An 18,095-nucleotide genomic window follows, 5' to 3' on the forward strand; every position below is an offset into this window, starting at 1 on the left:
GCCCGCAAGGAAGTTCCTAAACCCATTGGCTGGGGCTTGGTTGAGATTTTGGAGGTTTCCAGGCGCTTAACGCGTTTTCTGTGGATAACCTTTTTTTTTTTTTTTTCCCCCTTGCTGCAGCCACATACTCCCTTTCCTGTTGCTTATTTTTCCTGAATTCCCCCTTCTTTCCCAGCCCGCCCACGTTTATCATATAATTAATAACGTTCTTTTATATATATGCTTTTCTGATGCTCTGACTTTGTTAATCACTTCAGTCTTCTTTGCTCCCCCGTCGTGAGGGAATTAATTGATGGAGCATTGTGAAACTTTTCTTTGCCTCTTTCGGAAATTTCTGAAACTTCCCCCATTTGGCTTTGACAGGTGTCCCATGTGCTGGCATGTGAGGCCAGTGGCACAGCAAACCTTTGCTTGTTGTCCTTGGCGATTGCGCTTTCATTGCATATCTGCATTTTTTTCCCCTTTGTAATGCTACATCTGAAGCCTTTAAACCAATTAAACACAAGTTAAACTTACCATCCCAGCTAATCAGCACATTTGAGTTAGGTGCGGTGAGGTTAGGTTTTAACTGGTGCGTAAATTCTGTTAAAGTGTTCCACAGGAATCGGGGGAAGGAGTGCTCATCGCTGCCGCGTGTGCTGGGCTTGTTGCTTATCGAGCTGGGGTGCGTGAACGCCTCTCACCGCAGTGATGACAGCGGGGAAGGGGGATTTTTACAACCTGGAATCGTCTGTGGCATTCCGTGTTTAGAGGGAAAAAATGCAGTAACTTCCCACATGCCTACAGCCTCATGGCAGAGGTATGCATCTGCTGACCTGCAGGACATTGGGGGGAGGCGTCGTTCCCCAGTGTTACAGTCTGTGCGAGGACAGAACCAGCAGCTCTGTGCTCTGGTCACTTTGTGCAGCCAGTAGCCAGCTGGCATATTTCGGCCGGGACAGCGTGCTCTGTGGCTGGTTTGCATCTGCGGCACTTGCAGGAGTGTAATTCCTCCGTTGTATGGGCGCTGCAGCAGTAAGGGCCGCACAAAACGGCGGGCAGTGCCTGCCAGGCTGACATCCCCACCCTGGGGCTCCAGGAGTCCCGAGGGAGTGATACTGTGATCCTTGAGCAGGGCAAGACCCCTCCCGGGCATGGGACCCCCTCACCGGCAGTGCCTGCGCGCCTGGGGCTGCTCAGGGCAGCCAGCCCTCTGTAGCACTGCAAGGAGGAGGAGGACGGGGAGAGCTGATTGCTGTGTTTCTGTTGGATATGTGTCTGAAAAGTTCCTGGGGAAGGAATGAGTTGGGGTAGAGGGACTGTGGGGGAGCAGCACAATTCAAGAGTAATCAGGTCCCCATTAACTAATGTCTCCTGATCTAAGTAGTTTTTCAACCTCAGCTTCCTCATAATGCTATGAAGTAGTAAAGTTTCTGCACTCCAGTACAGGCCTATCGGACCAGTGCTGACTTCCTAAGAAGTAGAAATAAGTTACAGGAGTGTAGCCTTTTCACGAGCCTTCTGGCTGTCTCTGTGTTCTGAAAATTGCCCAACTGAGAGGAAGTTACTGATTTTCTGTATTTAATACGAGGCTAGGAATTGTAGGCAAAAATAACTCGTGTTAAAAAAGAGAACTCTCAAATGTGGCTGTTACGAGAATGATAATGTTTAAAAGCCCAGTATGCCTTGCAATCTAGGTCACATTATTTTGTATGTTCAAGTGGGTTGGTGATCTTTGAGCATGACCTTACAGAGTATTGTACCCAGGGACTCTGAGGCTGTGCATGTCCTCCATGAAACGTTTCCTTCCTACCGTGGGTTGCAGCTGGTGAGGAACCAGAGGCCTCTTTCCTCATAGAGTTTTTCAGAAAGTATGGCTGGCATTACTGAGTGAAATGACAAAGAAGGACAATTTTGATACAATTGTTACACTAAAATGAAGCCTATAATCTCTTTAGGAGGTAGTTTTTATTGGAAGGGTGATGATTTGTAGCAGTAATGTTTTACACTGACAAGTGGACTGCAGATTATGGGAGCCCGTAAAACTTGTTGGAATGGAGAACCTTTGTTGTGATGGTTATGGCATGGTTACATACATCTTCACACATCCAAGGCCTGCTGTACAGACTTTTTGCCTTGTAATGCACACATGAAGTAGAAAGCATGAATGTTTTCAAATACTTGGTGGCAGCTGATGAGCAGGTGTTATTGCCAGCACTTCTTGCATTCCCAAAGCTGGTGGTTGGCTTTGTCCTTCCATACTGTTTTTCTCTCTGCTTTCAATGGGCTGAATCTTTGGAGGGCTTTAGTCTTTTAACTTGATCTCTTCTTCCCTCGGTAGCCACCAAAGGCATGATTAATCTCCCTGTCCGAGCTCGTCTGTTTGCCAGGGTAACAGGGGCTGGCAGCCTTCTCCTGGTGGTGACTGCAGCCACTCACTGCACACGCTGTGGACAGTCACATCTCTCTGGATTTGAGGGTTTACAGCTGGTGACTGAATCAGTTTGGTGGAAAACCCACAAACCATTTGCCTTTAACTGTCCAGATTTAGGAGCCTTCATAACCACCCTGACTGAGAAGGCATGCCAGGCATGCCATTCCTGTGAAGTCTGTGGGGTTTGGGTTGATTCAGCAGCCTGAAAACCAGTGTTTTTGAAGTGATCAAATATAAAGTGTGGCATTGGATGTCAGCCATCAGAATGTGGCAATTCAGGCCTCAATGCTTTTGTGTCTCTGGTGGTGTCTTAGGTTTTGGCAGTGATGTTCCCCTGCTGAGGCCCTAATCTGGGCAGATAAGGGTTTGTAAGGATGCCTCAGCCCTGTGTGCTTTAACCCTCACCAGGGTGGAGTAAGATATGCAGGTGCAACCCACAGCTTTACCTAAGCGTGACAGCAGCATGCACAGAAGCGTGAATGCTGTGCACAGGCAGTTTCTGTTTCATTTTCTGTAAAAGAAAGCTGAGAATATTTTGTTGTGCAGCAAATGTAACATTTGTGTTCCTGAACATTTGAATTTCACACAGAAATACAGTCCAGAAAGGTGAATGCACCCTGTGACTGATGGGCTGAAAGGAGAAGGGGGTGTTTAGAAAAAGAAGAGTTTTAATGTTGTACTTAGCACTCAGCCCACTCTGCAGCCTTGTCTCTTCTCACAATAGGGCCCCTTAGGATCCACCCCAATAACCCCAGGAATGAAATGTATCACTTCCTTGCTTAGGGACAAAGTTGCCAATACACAGGTATAAAGTATAAGAACACATAAGCTGCTAAGTTTATTTCTGTGTGACGGTGGGCGGATGAGAGTGTCTGCTTGTTCTTGTCAAGTTGGTGGAGGGATGGGTTTTCACATCCTCTCCAGTCATGGATCTGGGAAGAGCTACATCAGTGCAGGTGGGCGCTGTGCCTGGAGGAGGTGGGTTTGCCTTTCCCCTTGTCCTAACTGCTTTCTCCTCCAAGTGCCCTTTCTAGCCCTACCCCAGCTGACAAAAGCTCCATGCAGCCGTGTTCAGAGTTGATCTGGGTGAAAATTAACCACCAGGCTCCCCCCACTCCCTTTAGCCCTGCCAGATTCCCAGCCTGGTTGCAGGGCTGCTTTACTCTGGCCAAGGGAAGGGAGCACGAAGCTAGAAGGAGGCAGGCACAGTGCAGGGCCACCTGGAATGACTATAAAACTTAAGTTTGAGGATCTGGTCCAAAGTTTGTGAGGTCACTTGTGCAGTAATAGCATCCCTCAAGCATCTAAGCATTGCTGTCTGCATTGAGGTCTCTGTCCGTGCTTTCACAGTGCGTTTGGATGTGCTACCTTTGCAAAATTCCTGCTCGTACAAAGTGCTGCCCAGGTTTGGGTACAGGAGTAGAGACATCATGTTTAGAGGACTTCAGTGGAAAATTTTCTACATTTATTAAGTCTCAGTCTTTTTGGCCCTGTTTGTCAGAGCTTCATTGAATTGAGCAAGCCTCAAATGTCCTCCTCACAAAGTAACTTCAGAGTCCTATCATCTGGGCCCTGAGGAGCTGAATTGAACACGAGCCAGCAAAGTGCACCGGTCTCACGTGTGTAAATACTTTGTGTGTGCTGGAAACTTCCGTATGGCTGCTCCTTGGCCTGCTGCAGCACGATAGCTGTGATGCTGCCCTGCCCTGTGTGTCAGGGAACCAGCTGTCCACAGCCCAGCCGTGCTCACTGTCCTCCCTTGGCTGCAGGCGCAGGCAGACTGGCCTGGTTCCACATCTGCTTCTGACAGGTGGGCTCCTGAGTGCTCCAGGATGAAGTAAGGGGGGACGTGCACTGTCAGCTGTGGATACTTCCTCATCACTCCTCCTTGCTGTCTGCCCTGGTTTGTGGGGAATGTGGTGGTTTAGCTGCTTCGAGTCACAAAGGGGAAAGTGTAGGCTTTGACGATTTTTAATCAGTACTGGGTGGACAAGCCCCTGCATGTAAACATTTATAGTTCTGAATTTACTTAGCTAATTGGTTTTTAAGTCATAGTTTGACCTGTACTGCCCAGGCCATAGTATCAAACCTTGCTTAGTATTGAATTAACTCATTAACTCAGCCGGTTTTGAGGTTTGTGATTTCAACTTGCAAACTTGATGCCTGGAGAGGGGGGAGGGGGCGTTGATCTAAATAAGATTTTTTTGCCACAAAAACCCTGTGTTGCTTGCTTGGATTTGTGGTTGTTTGGCTCAGAAGTAGTAGGACTGATTTCATTCAGATCCTTTGCAAATAGTGTTGTGGCTATCCTTGATTGTGCACTGCATGCCTCAGAGAAAGCAGAGCAGCAGGAGATGAGAACCAGGGCTTTCTTAGCCCTGCTAGGATTCTGCTTTGGTGGTTAATATTACAAAACCACTGGAGCTTGGGGCTCATGTGTCAGGCTGCACAGAAGGAGAGGAAAGCATCTGTGGCTGTAGGCAGGTGATGTGAGAGGGCTGCCTGACCTGTGTCATGGCACAGCAGTCCTGTGGGGCAGCTGAGGAAGGTGCATTTCGGTGACACACGTCACCTCTGCTCCAGGACAGCAGCTCTCCCACTCTGGGAGCCTGTGGGCAGCATGCAGCAGGGGATCCCAGTGACTGCTCCCATCTCCCCTGAGGGTCCTGGAGCAGGTGACAGCAAGTACCCTGCACTGGAAGTGCAAGTGCCAGGGTAGGTAAAGGTGGTGTGGGAGCAAAAGAGGAGCATGTTGCTGTGTGACATAGCAGGGCCTGTGTTCCTCCTTCTTGTGTAAGTGTTGCAGTGTTCTAATTGACCTCTACAATTGGTAGCTTCATCCTAAGCTGAAAATGTCTTTCTGCATGACTGATCACGATGAACATAAGCTCAAGCAACTCTTTAATTAGCTCAAGAATGTTTCTCTTTACCTTGAATGCTTACTTTTCACATTTTCCTCTGTTGCTGCATGCAATGCAGTGCTTGCAGCAAGGTAGCTCTGGGCTGTGCAGCAAGGGTGGTTCTGATGGTTGGTGTCGTCAGCCCTGCCACCCGTGCTGCATGCCGCACAGCTCTGCACAGATGGGAGTGACAGCTTTTGCTGCAGTGCTGCACCCTCCGTACGTGTTGCAGCAAAATCTGTCAGGCACATTCATTCTCAGAACTGAACTAATTAAAATTGCTTCTAGAAGCATTATCTGGCTCTTAAGGTTCAGCACTGGCTCGTGTCTTCCCCGCTGGATTGATTTGAAAATCACAGGATATGTTTCGAGGCTGCAGAGGCTCCAAGGTTGTCTTGATCATCTGATTCCACTGCAGCACTTTCAGCTGCTTGTGCCTTTGAGGTGCCTGTGCCTCACGTGGGAGTGCAGTGGGTTACCTTAAAGGGAAAATCTGATGAAACTTCTTCAAGAACTTGTTGTTACATGTGATATCTTAGTGGAATTTACTGGAATAGAATGGAGATTCCTGACCTAGGATCTGGAACAGAGCTGCAAAAACATTAATTTCTCAGGTAGTGTGAATCATTTGGAAATACGTCTGTTTTTACTGGAAAACAATTATTCCTGGGTGATAATAAATAACTACTAGTACTGCTTTGTGGTGAGAATTTGAACTTGAAGCAATTGAGAATTCCTAATGAAGTCTCTCACTCTTCTGTCTGCATCCTATTCTGTATAGCTGCTCTTCAAAATTGTTTTTAATGTTGCTGAGTATGACTAATGTCCTTGCATAAAGGTATCCTGTGTAATGTGGGTGTTGATGTTTCTGTGTGAGTTTTGGCTGTTAGTATATTGTAAACTGCCTGCATATGCTCTAAAATTTTCTGGATGTTACCTTTTATGCACTGGGCAGAGCCTGGAAGCAAGAAGCCCAGTTTGGAATAGATATTTTCCTTTTGTCTGTAACCACTGTCAGAGGGGCTGTGAAGGGAACAGTGAGTAGCAGCAGTGCTTTGGGGAAGCTGTGAAATTGTGTGTGTTTGAAGGTGACTGCAGGAACAATGCTGCAGTGGAGGTGGGGAACTCTTTTCCAGCAGATGGGAAGATGGGGAGGCTCTTTGGGGTGTACTCTCTGCAGAGCACAGAGCACAAACAGGTTGCTGGTAGCTGGTGTGTGAGAGCTGGGCTTAGAGGCTGGCTGGAGGTGCAGGCAGAGAGAAACAGCAACTGCTGAGTGCAGGGAAACAGCTGTGCCCTGCTGACTGCCTTGATTGCCCGGTGGCACTCCTTGGGACTGGGTCACCTGCCCCTCATTTCCTTCCTGCAGCAGCAGGAGTGGCAAGCCCCATTCTCTAGCTTGCTTTCTCTGGCTGCCTTACAACAGGAATACGCTCCCAAGTCCTTACACACAGATCATCTCCATTCACTTTTCCTCAGCTGCCTACGCTTTCAGCTGATTTGCAAAGCAGGGGGGGTTTTCTCTTTTTTTTTTTTTTTTTTTATTTTTAAGTAGTCTCTGCCCTGTGTGCCTCTAGTGACTGCTGCAACTGCTGGGGCATGTGGCTGAGAGTTCAGCACAGTCCTTGCTTTGGAACCCAGCTGTGTGTGAGGTGGTGGGGCACACAGAGCATCTCTCTCTGCAAAAGCAAGAATGGCAGCAGCAAGCTGGACAGGCTTAGCAAAGCAATGGCAGCATGGCAGTGACTGCCTGTGAGGCAGATCGAGAGAAGGCTGTTCTTTTCTGCTCAGTACTGGTGACATGCCTTAAGTGTCATGACATTCAGATGGATATTTCACTAGACTAGGTTGCCTAAAGCCCCATCCAATGTAACTTTGGACACTTGCTGGGATGGAGCATCCACAGCTTCTTTGGGCAGCTTGTGCCAGTGACTCACCACCTTCACAAGGAAAAATTTCTTGCTAATATCTAATCTTTACCTACTGTCTTAGTTTGAAACCAGTGCCCACATCCCATCACTACAGTGCATGGCAAAAGTCTGTCTGTGTCTTTCTTATAAACCCTCTTTATATATTGAAAGGCCACTATGAGGTCTCCCAGGAGTCTCCTCTTTTCCAGACTGAACAACCCCAACTCTCTCAGCCCTTCTTCACTGAAGTATTACAGCCCTTGGCGCTTTTTTTTTTTTTTTTTTTTTAGCCACTTGTGAACCCACTGTAGTCTTTCTGAGGACACCAGAACTCCAGATGTAGTGCTCTCATGAGAGCAGAGCAGGAGAATCACTTCCCTTAACCTGCTGACCATAATTTTTCTGATGCAGCCTGGGACCACTGTTGGCTTTCTAGGCTACAAGCACACATTTCTGGGTCATGTCCAATTTTTTGTCCACCAATACCCCCAAGTCTGTCTCTGCAGGACTGCTCTCAATCCGTTCATCCACCAGTCTGAACTGATGCTGGGTATTGCCCCATTCCAGATGCAGAAAGTGACAACATGGTAAATTCTGACTGAACATAAAGGAAAATAATTTTCTCCCTGATGTTGTTCTGACAGGAAACAGGGGCCAAGGGGTTGGGGCATTTCTCACCCTGGAGATTTTCACAACTTAATGCAGTCCTGAGCAACCTGCTCCAGCTTTGGACACTAACCCTGTTTGAAATCAGAGCTGGACTGAGGTTAGCTACCTCTCCTTACTGCTAACTAAGATGAGAGAGAAAATGTGAATTCTCTACTCTTTCCCTCCTCTGTAGAAAGGAGCAGCATGTTGCGGGAAGCAGTGTGGTCCTGTCTCAGTACAGCCACACCAGTGCTTCCTTCCTATGAAACATCCTTCCTTCCTTCAGTCCAGGGAGTACAAGGGGAAAAAACATGTAAATAACAATGCAAGTGAGCACAGTGTCCTGGAGGGGATCCTCTGCTGCCATTTTTGCGTCATGCTCTATTTCTCACTCTCCACTTCTTAAACATGCTGCAAGAAAAGCATATGCCCTCTTGTCTCTGATCTTCATTTAGGATAGGATTCAGATAAATTAATGCTTGGCATTAAGCCTGCAGATTTTGTCATTAGCATCTTGTGTAATGCTTGCAGGAGTACCTGTGCTCCAGGAGCAGTAGAATTTGTCTGTCTGTTGTCCATTAGTTGACAGCCTTGGATAACCAGTGGACTTAAAAGCAAATGCAAGCTGCTCTGTAGAACTGCCTTGTTTAATACAAGGTAATTCAAGATTCTTGGTCTTCTGACAGCATGAATTAGAGAATTTGGAACAAAGTTTCCCCATGGTAGTCATGAGTGGATTGGCATCTTTAACCCTTTCATGTCCTGTCAACAAGAAACTGGTGGGAGATGGAAGAACTTTAAAGTTGGTGATGTTCTTCAGCCTTGGAAGAGGTATGGCTCAGGACCTTCCTGATGGAAATCCTGTCCCACGCTTCTGACTCAACAGCTTCTTAGCTGCTTACTGAAGGAGGCAGCTGGGTGCTGAGGATCTCTCTGGGAAGTTACAGCTGTTCTGCTGTTTCAGTGCCCTCCCTAGTCAAAGGAGACACTTTTCCCCAAGCATGTGGGGAATTACTCTGGCCCGTTTTTGGAAAGAAGGAGCAGAGGCCAGGTATCTCTCTGCTATCTCTTTCTGCATTAAGGAGAATCCCAACAGTGACTGCTGAATGCCCCAGCCAGTTACCAGACCTTGGACCTCTGGCTTATGGAGAGTTTCAGGTGCCCTTGCAGATCTTCCCAGAGCAGAGTGTGTGGTGCAGGGGATGTGGCTGGTCTCTGCCTGCTAGGGCAATGAGGTGCCCTCACCTTTATGTCCTGCTTGCCCTGGTCCTGGCACAATGCTGTGTGTCTGTGTGTGAAATGCCTGTTGTCATTTTGAGAGGCTCAGCCTGCAAGTGAATGTATTCCATCCATAAATTCATCAAGGCTTTCAAGTGGGCCGTTTTCAGTGGCAGTGCTGCCCAGTGTCATAACACAATCTTGACAGCTTGTCTTGGAGTCTCCCCATTGTCCGTGGAGTGTTAGTTTTGAGATTAAAGTCCCCACAGCTACAAGCATGCTCTCACAAAGGCAGCATGTTCCTGTTTGTAAACGTTATTTTATTTACTTTTTTGTTACCTGAGGGTATTTTCAGCAATAAATTGAACACAAAGACTACTCTTAGGATCTTCCAATCCACCCAGCTGTCCTCATTGAGAAAATCATATTTAAGAGTGATTTATAAGACATTTTTAAGTTCCTGAATACTTCCTTTCATTTGACTTCACACTTGCCAGTGAACAAAAAAGCTGCAGGTTGGGAGCTCAGAGAGGAAAAAAAAGCTGGTTGTTATACAGGAGTCCAGGATTACAATTAGTATTTGTGGTACAGCAAATACTAACAGGGGACAGAGTTACCAACTGTTTGTATTGGGCGGCCTTGAAGGATGTAGAGATTACTCAGGGTGTGTTGGTTAGCCAGCCAGCCTTCATTTACCTGAGCAAGTGGTTGTGAGACTCTGTGCCCGTGGTCCACCCAGTTCACAAGGCTCTGGGGAGAATTCAGCCAGGCTTTGGCTGCCCTGCCTGTGAGTCAGTGCCTGCGGTGCGTGGGTACCTGGCTGGTGGAAGGGCGTCCTGCTGCAGCATCGTGCCCTGTCTTGCCTGCCTGCTCGCTGTCCTGGGCGCCTGCTGGGTTCTGCTGCTGCTCCTGCAGCTCTGGAAGAGACCCTGAGCTGGTGATGGCACCTTGGTTTGGTAACAGCACCCTTGCTGTTGGTGTCTTGCTTCAGAGCGTGTGGATTTCATGAATTCGGCCAAAAGGTTTGCCTCAAGCTGGAAGTGATGCTGCTGCTGTAACCCAAGCTGGCCAGAGGCATTTCTAATGGCTCACAGGTTCCTCCTGGACTTTTCATGACAGCAGTGTTAACCCTTCTGTTCCCCAGGTGCTGAGCTGAGGTGTGCTGCTAGTCTCTCCCACATCTCTAACAAATGTTTGTCCAAAAGCTGCAGAGTGGCACAGCTGCAGTGAGCTCCAGCACACTCTTGAGCTGCTGCAGTGCTGCCCCTGCCAGCGTGCCTGCATGCCAGGCACTGCAGCTCCCCTAACACACAGCCCTCTCACCAGGAGTTCATAGTTCAAGTCTAAGCCCTGGTTTGCTCCAAGAGCAGCAGCAGTGGCACCTGTAACCTGAATCAGATTCCTTGGCTTCCTCAGGGGCCCTTCCATGGGTCTGAATTGCTACTAATTGCAGACTTTGTTCAGCCCTTTGCATTTCAGCTGCAAGCACAGGGCAGGCCAGGCTGCTGAGCATGCCTGCAGAAGTACTGCTGTCCATCTATCCCTGGGCAGGGTCCTGAAAATGTGCCAGCAATTTAATCTTCTGCATCTGCACTAAGCAGGGCAAGTTGTGGATTTGCATGGGGGAGGCTGTGTCAGGTGTTAGCCAGGCCAGGGCAAGCTTCTCACAGCCAAATCGAGGGGAACAGCAGTGTGCCCTGAAGAGGGATCCCCTCAGCAAGAGCAGCTCTGCAGAGACTTGGGGTAAAACTTCTACTGATTTGGGAGACTTCTGATCATCATGTTTCTTTCTAGTGGTAGGGCTGTTCTGTTCAATGGGTGGATAGCAATGCTAATGACTTATAAAGTTGACCTACAAGACACAAATTAAAACTGGGTTTATGCTTGAATATTGAATTGTATCAGAGTAATTAGTCTTAGATGTCTGCTTAGAATTTTTGAGTTACAGGGCCGTTAGTAAAGATTAATGGAAAATTAAAATTTAGACACTGAAATATGAATGATCATTTTTATTTCAGGTCGCATTTTATTTCATTGTGCTGCCATGCCATCAGTCTGAGGGTCTGTGCAGTGCCTGCTGGACCTGCTCAGAACAAAACCCTGTGTGCACGGAGCAGAAGGAAGTGCAGGGCAAGGTGTGCACAAGGACAGGGCACGTTTCCTGAAGTGGAGTTAAAGTTGAGAGTCCAAGCTGTTCCCAAAAGATCTTCCCTGCTAGTGCTAAGGAGTGGGGGCAATCCTGATCACATCACTGCTGCCTTATGTTTGTACAGTTCTTGGCATGGCTTGGCCTGGATCTTCCCAGACAAGGTCTGTCATGTTTGGAGGCAAAGCAGGTTTAAAAGGGCAGGGGTTGTTCTGTGCCAGTTGGCCTTGGCACAAAGGACAGACCTAAGCCAGGCTCATGTACTGGTGCAGGTGTACCCTAATGCTCTTCTTGGTTACTGATGACAGTGCAGTCTCCAGGAGCCATTCATCCACCTGGCTTTACAAACTGGGATCAGCTGGGTGATTATCTGACAGTGCTGCAGACTTTTTTTGTCTGTGGGGAATACCTGAATATTTATGTGTTGAAGGCACAGCTCTAGCGGACTACATTTTGGGTGCACAGGTACCACCCACAGGCTGGTTGCCTGCCTGTCCTTTCATTTTTGTCTAAGGCAGAAAATGGATGGACTGGGAGCTGCAGCAGTCCAGGAGAGGCAGTAGCTGTGACAGCTCTCCATGCTATTCCTGTGGCAGCTGTAAGAGAGCTGAAAAGCTTTCCTTTTGGCACTTACAAACTTAATTGAATGAATTCTTTCAGGGAGAAAGTCACAAGAATAGCCAGTTATCTGTGCTACAGAGTTCATGAGCTTGTTTATTTGGGAGGACCTTTGGTTAATCCCAGTTTTCTGCAGGGTTTGTAGGGACCTACATGGAAACCTCTGAGTGCCTGAGCCAATCTTTTAGCCAGAAAAACTCATAGCAATCAAAGGAGCGTTCCTGCAAAGCTGGCTCAGATGTCCTTCTACTCTGTTAGGAGAATGGAAAGTGCCCTGTGTCAGACAGGATGCAGAGAAACACACATTACTCCATAATTTTCATGCCAACAGGGATATGTGTGTAGCCATGTGGCTCTTGGGTATAGTGTTAGGAAGAATGTGAAGGTTAGAGCTGCCTACACCTAATCAGCAAAATGATTTAAAGATGGTTATGAATACTTGAAGTTAATCTTATTAAGTGTATTGTACCAGGCAGGCCTTTCCCAGCTCTGTAGATGCTGCTGGATGAAAAAAAATTGTGTGCTTTTGGGTGTGTAGCCAATTTGCAGTGTGGTACTTGTCACATGTGCAGTTTCACCTGGACAAGCATTTATGACAGTACAATAAAGGAGCTCAAGAAGATAATAAGAGCTCTGGTGGATGAGAACAATGGCTGGAAATGGACACCTAGGAAGGAGGGAGAGTGACAGGGGAAGTGTGCAACCATGCAGATGAAAGAATTCTTCCAACCTGCAAGTTTTGTCTCAGTGGTCTTGCTGAACTAGGAGTGGGTCTCTGTGGGGATGACCTTGAGGGATTTTTCTTCCATGAACATAGATCTAATTGCTGCTTTATGGACCCATGAGGACTTCTAGCTTCCACAACATCATGCAGCAAGAAGTTCCCTAGTGTACCACTGCATACAAGCAGAAGTAGGGTGCTGAACAGAGTGAGCCCAGCCAGAGACAAGCAGAAGGCACCAGGATGGGACAAGGGAGGGAAAACACCTAGTTCCCAGCAGGAACTGGGATTGATGGTACTGGCCCAGCCTTCAGCACAGGCATTTCAGAAGAGGGTGGGGGGAGTAGCACTGTGCTTGAAAGGTAAGATTTATAGTGGCCAGATGAAGAGGGTAGAAGAGCAAGTTCAAGAGTCAAGTGACAATGTGGAAGAGAAGTCTGAGAAGAGCTTTTACTCTTTGCAGAATATCTGGGAATAATGGGAATTTTGAGAAGCACAAAAGATGCAGTGATGCAGGAGAGAAGAAAAGGAACAGAGGAGAAGGCACTGTAGGTCCAGCAGAAGTGCCTGTCTCCTCAGCATCCTAGCTGTACCTGTAGCCCAAACCAGATGTTGGGGAAGATCATGAATATAATGAATATGTGTTTCCCTATTGTCTGCTTCCAGGGATGTCCTGAGTCACAGAACTTTGGGTTCTTCACATTCAGTAATCTTCGGCATATAATTTCATTCATTTTTCTAACAATTTTCTGGATCTTGCTTGCTCTGAATCTCCCCTGAATCTTTTCAGTTAACCTGGGCCTTTCATGTAGCCCATGGGTGGCTCAGCTACATTCATGCTGGCACATATTTCGGGGCTGAAGCGATGGTGAGAGCCATGGTCCCTGAAGTCCTTTCAAAACTGAGCTTGATGGAGATGGGAGGGAGGGAAGGAGGGTGAAGGAGGCAGGAGACTTCTGTGTCCAGTAATTATTACAAAAGCACCACTGAGCTGGGGCTGCTTTTCCCATGCCATCTGCAGGATGCTGCCAAGTTTGTGACTCGCTGAAGAGATGCCTGCATAGTGTTTGTGAAATCAAATGTGACAGTAAAATCTGCTTCTGAGGACAGTACAAGTGGCAGCATGGGAAGAAATAAAACATCTTTCTCAGCTTTCATTCCAGTGCAGGATGGCACATAGGAGTAGCATGCTGAGGGGCTTTGGAAGTATCAGTCCATTTCTGATCAAGAGCCCCAGAGCATGGGTAACATCTTCCTTGCCATGGAGCTCCCAGGGCAAGGATGCCACTAGCAACCCGCTCTTTGGCACTTGTGCAGGTTCACACTGCTTTGTATTGCTGAAAGGAAGATGCTGCACCTGGTCAGCAAATGCTCAGAGCTGCTTTCAGTGAGCCCTTCCAGTGTGAATCAAGCAGTGATTTCAAGGGGGAGCTGGAGGAGAGTGGCTTTGTGCAGGAAAGCAGAGTCTCTGCTGTGCTGTACACAGTAAAGCACAGCTGCTCAAACCCCAGTGCTACTCAGAGCATCTGCTGTGAGCAGCCCTGGGTGGCTTTATGCTCTGCTGCTTTTGTTTGGCCCTGCCAGCTCCATAGAGGGAAACTTATTTTATATTGCAAGGAGAAGAGCAATGCTGAGGAGTTCACTGGGTGATTGGAGTGTTGACGTAGGGTCAGTGTGACTCAGTGATGTGCCAGATCCTCTCTGGCATCTGCAGAGCCTGCTGCAGTGTCTCACATTGCTGTGGATGCTATTTGGTGTCATAATTTGAGTTTCCTTGAATATTGTGGTCACTGTGGTTATTTTTGACTGCTGTCTCATCATTTCACGTCTCTAGTCTCATATTGTATTAGTCAATAGTCAATTCACTTCCAGAGTGCTGAGTTTTTCTGAATTTTAGAATTTCCTCTCCCACTAGATGCAGCCATTTCTGAGACAATTCATCCCTCAAAATATGTGCATCCCCAAAAGTCACTTTGTATTCAGTGGGGCCAGGGAGCCCCTGTCCCCTTCCTGTGTAAGCAAATACATCATCTGCCTCCTCAGCTGTCCCAGGTTGTTAAATGCTTGCAGGTGGCATGCAGGGTTGATGTCACATAGGGGACTTTGGCTCTTGTTCAGTCTGGCTTGTTTTATACCCTTTTTCTTTTCTTGAGTGTTTTTCTCCTATTCTCATGACTATGTGCCATTGTGTCAAGTCAAGAACCAGGAAGAACTTGCAAAAGGCAAAATACTATTAAGAAAAACTTTCCTTCCTTCTCTTTTTAACTGCTTGAAGGCTCTGGCCACAGTATTGCCATTTTCTGCAATTTGTGACACCTGTGTCCCTTTTCTGTATAGATGGTAGAGAAATTTTAATTTACAAATGAAGAATGACATGCTGGACTCCTCCCAGCCCATTTCACCCTGGGGCAGGGAAGAGAAGTCCCAGTGATGCTCTTGCCACGTTGAGCTGTGAGACAAGCATGATTCATCAGCAGCATTATTGTATGTGAGCATGACATGTTCACACTCCCTTCCATACGTATGCAACACCAGAAACCTTTTCATTAAAGCTGCAGGTGTGTGTGCACATGGGGCAGAATCCAACCAACACATCTAACCTATGGAAAAGTATGCATTAGAACAGGAGAATGGTTTCATCAGCTTCTCCCTGACCTGCTTGGCCATTGGGGACTGCTCAGAGGAACTTCCTTGCTACCCCAGGTTTTGCTGATGTGCATCCTCAGAGCTGTCCTCATGCCTGAAGTGACTCTCAGCCACCTAATGTAATTTGAACCTGCATTGCCTAAGGTTCCATTTCCCCAGGTGTATCCAAACACTCCTAGCATTGTGTTCAATGCAAAAATACAGTTTGCAGGGATATTCTGAGTAATAGTTTAGCAGAAAATAGAAAGGGGGGATCTAAGTTCACCCCAGCATTTGGGGAAGTGGAGGGAGTAGTACCAGGTAAGTGTTGCATCCATAAGAACATGGACAATAGCCCTGCTCTGCTCCTCACCTTAATCTGGGCCACCTGTCAGCTGAGGAATGCAAACCTCAGCCTGTGTGGTTTCACAACACAGAGGATCCCACGGACCAAACTCCAGTGAGGCAAATTGCCTTTCTGTTCTCTGATTATAGCTGTGCTTGAATCTATTGATTTTCTATTGCCTTTGATGAGTGCTGCTCTCCAGAGTCTATGGGAAACCCTGGCAACTTCAAGAGCAAACAAATAAATTAGTAAAAAGAGATTGCAGACTAAGCCATTAATAACTCTCATTCATCTGTAGGATTGGGCAAAGCCAAATGTATCATACATGCTGTGATGATGGCTGCAGTGACACACCAGCAGTGCCATCACTGGCAGCTCAGGCTCACCCAGCCACAGTGAGAGATGCTGCATTATCAGTATAAAAGTGCAAGCAAAAATATTAAAAAACCCAAAGATTAGATGCAAAATGTGCTTGTGAAAGATGTCAGTGTCTCCTAGTACTCGACAGATGTGTGGCAGCTGGCTGCATTTTTATCTTGGCGTAACAGAGGGCACAGTAGGAGTCTGTTCCAACAGTTATTTTCCCAGGTGAGTGTTTTGGGGACATCCTGATATCAAGAGCAGTGGGTGCCTGTGGGACTCGTCCCAACAACCAAATCAGAGCAAGGAAGATGATGTGTAGGGAAAGATGCTTCTGTGCATCTGGAGAGAAACAGCACTGTAGGCCAAAGGAACTCTGGCAGAGATGATGTGAGTAGGTCTCAGGTAGCAGTCATTTAATTGGTGTTCCTGAAATAGATGATTCTTATCTTCCAATTAATAAAGTGTTTAGCTAACACAAATGTTTCCAGCTGGAGGTTTTTTCCCCTCTGTTCACAGCTGTGAACTGATTGCATGTGTTTTGTGCAGGCAATTTAAAGTAGTTCATGGGGAAGTTAAATCCAATGATTCTGCTGAAGAAACATTTTCATAAAATTGTAGATAATGAGCAGAAGTGAGTGTGCAGAAAAAAATTAATTTTAAGAACATGAAGGGTAATTGAGAGTTATGACTCTAGTAAATGCCTTGAACACTGAATTCTCTCAGCTGTTTAACAGGATGGTGTAGCCAAAACCAGGCAGAGTCAGAAGAGCCCTCAAAGGCAGTCTGCCTTAAACTGTGGGAGCAGGCAATTGATAATGATAAATATGAATGTAGTTAGGAGATAGGCACACTTGTTGAAGAAGATCAGAAAACCCAATGATAAATCTGTGGGGGAAAGTAGAATCAGAATGAGTCATTTACATAGTGAATCCTGGTAAATTCACTGCAGTGTTTGGTATTAGATTACTGCTTTGAATTGGTTAAAATGTGTGAAATTGGGGTTTGACTCCATGTGCTCTAATAAAAAGCCTTTTAGATCAGACAAAGTGTTTTTTCCCTGTAGGTAGTTATGGCCACTTATTTTGCCTTGATATTTTATTTGAGTAGCAGGTAGTTGGAGACTCCCCAGGCTTCCTACATGTCTCATTTGAAGAATGTTCTTTCAAGAACTCACATCCAAAGGGATGCTATTGTGCCTCTTGGCTTAATGCAGGACTGCCCTTGTTGTTGAGGAGAAATCAGGTCTTTACGTTTTAAAGAGTCAAGAAACACACTTGATTGCTTTTCTGAGCTTTTCCAAAGCTTTCCTCAGCTTTCAGTTCACGTTTTTGATGCATGGCCTGGAGAAAGAGTGGCATCGTTGCTGGGGGAGACAATTGCCATCCAGACACCTGTGCCTGAGCCCTGCCTGGGCTCCCTCTGTTGTCAGTGGGGGAAGAGCTCTCCTCCTGTGGAAAGTCCTGTTTCCCTGGCAAGGTCAGGTGAAGACAGCCAAGCATCTTTTTCTCTTTGAATCTAGAAGACTCCGGAGCTCAGCCAAGTGAGATGCATCAGTCTTGGGTGTATAAATGTACAGTCCAGTGCCACATACAAAATAATATCATCTCTATTGTTGGGCTTCTGTTCAGTATTTCCTCTGGTACAGCCAAGAGGAGCTGTCCTGAGCTGCAGGAGTACATCAGCTGCTGCTGTGACCATTGAGCCTTTGCAGTGTGTCCAGGAATATGGCCTGTCAGTCTTTAATCTGATTTTATTGCTGACTCAGATGGCTCTGTTAAACTGAACTCCCCCTACTACATTTGCCACTGCCACAGTTTACTTGCTTTTGTGAAAGTTATCATCCTCTTTTCTTCCTGTGGTTTTTTTTGTTTCAGTTTGGGTTTTTGTTTGTTTAGTTTTGAGTGGGGTTTTTTTGTTGTTGTTTGTGGTTTTTTGTTTGTGTGTGGGTTTTCAATGGTTTGGGGTGAGTTTTTTTGTTTGTTTGGTTTTTGGGGCTTTGTTTTGGTTTTTTGTTGGTTTGGGTATTTGATGGGGTTTTTTTCCAAACATTGTAAGATAGAGGAAGGCTGAGAATTGCTACTTTTCCGAAAGAGAGAAAAATATGAAGTCCATACATCCATATCAGACTGGTCAGTACATTTACAAGCTTTATCAGATTTATTTAACATCTCCTGTTTAAAAATCCAC

The 18,095-nt window shown here is 46.6% G+C and overlaps 1 protein-coding gene across 1 annotated transcript in view; it reads left to right on the top strand.

Moving 5' to 3' along the window:
• LUZP1 (leucine zipper protein 1) overlaps positions 1-18,095 on the top strand; it is a 32,273-nt gene that overhangs the window by 458 nt on the left and 13,720 nt on the right. The window lies entirely within an intron of this gene.

This window comes from Pyrgilauda ruficollis, unplaced genomic scaffold (genome assembly GCF_017590135.1).
Source record: "Pyrgilauda ruficollis isolate IOZ18807 unplaced genomic scaffold, ASM1759013v1 scaffold48, whole genome shotgun sequence".
Lineage (NCBI taxonomy): Eukaryota > Metazoa > Chordata > Aves > Passeriformes > Passeridae > Pyrgilauda > Pyrgilauda ruficollis.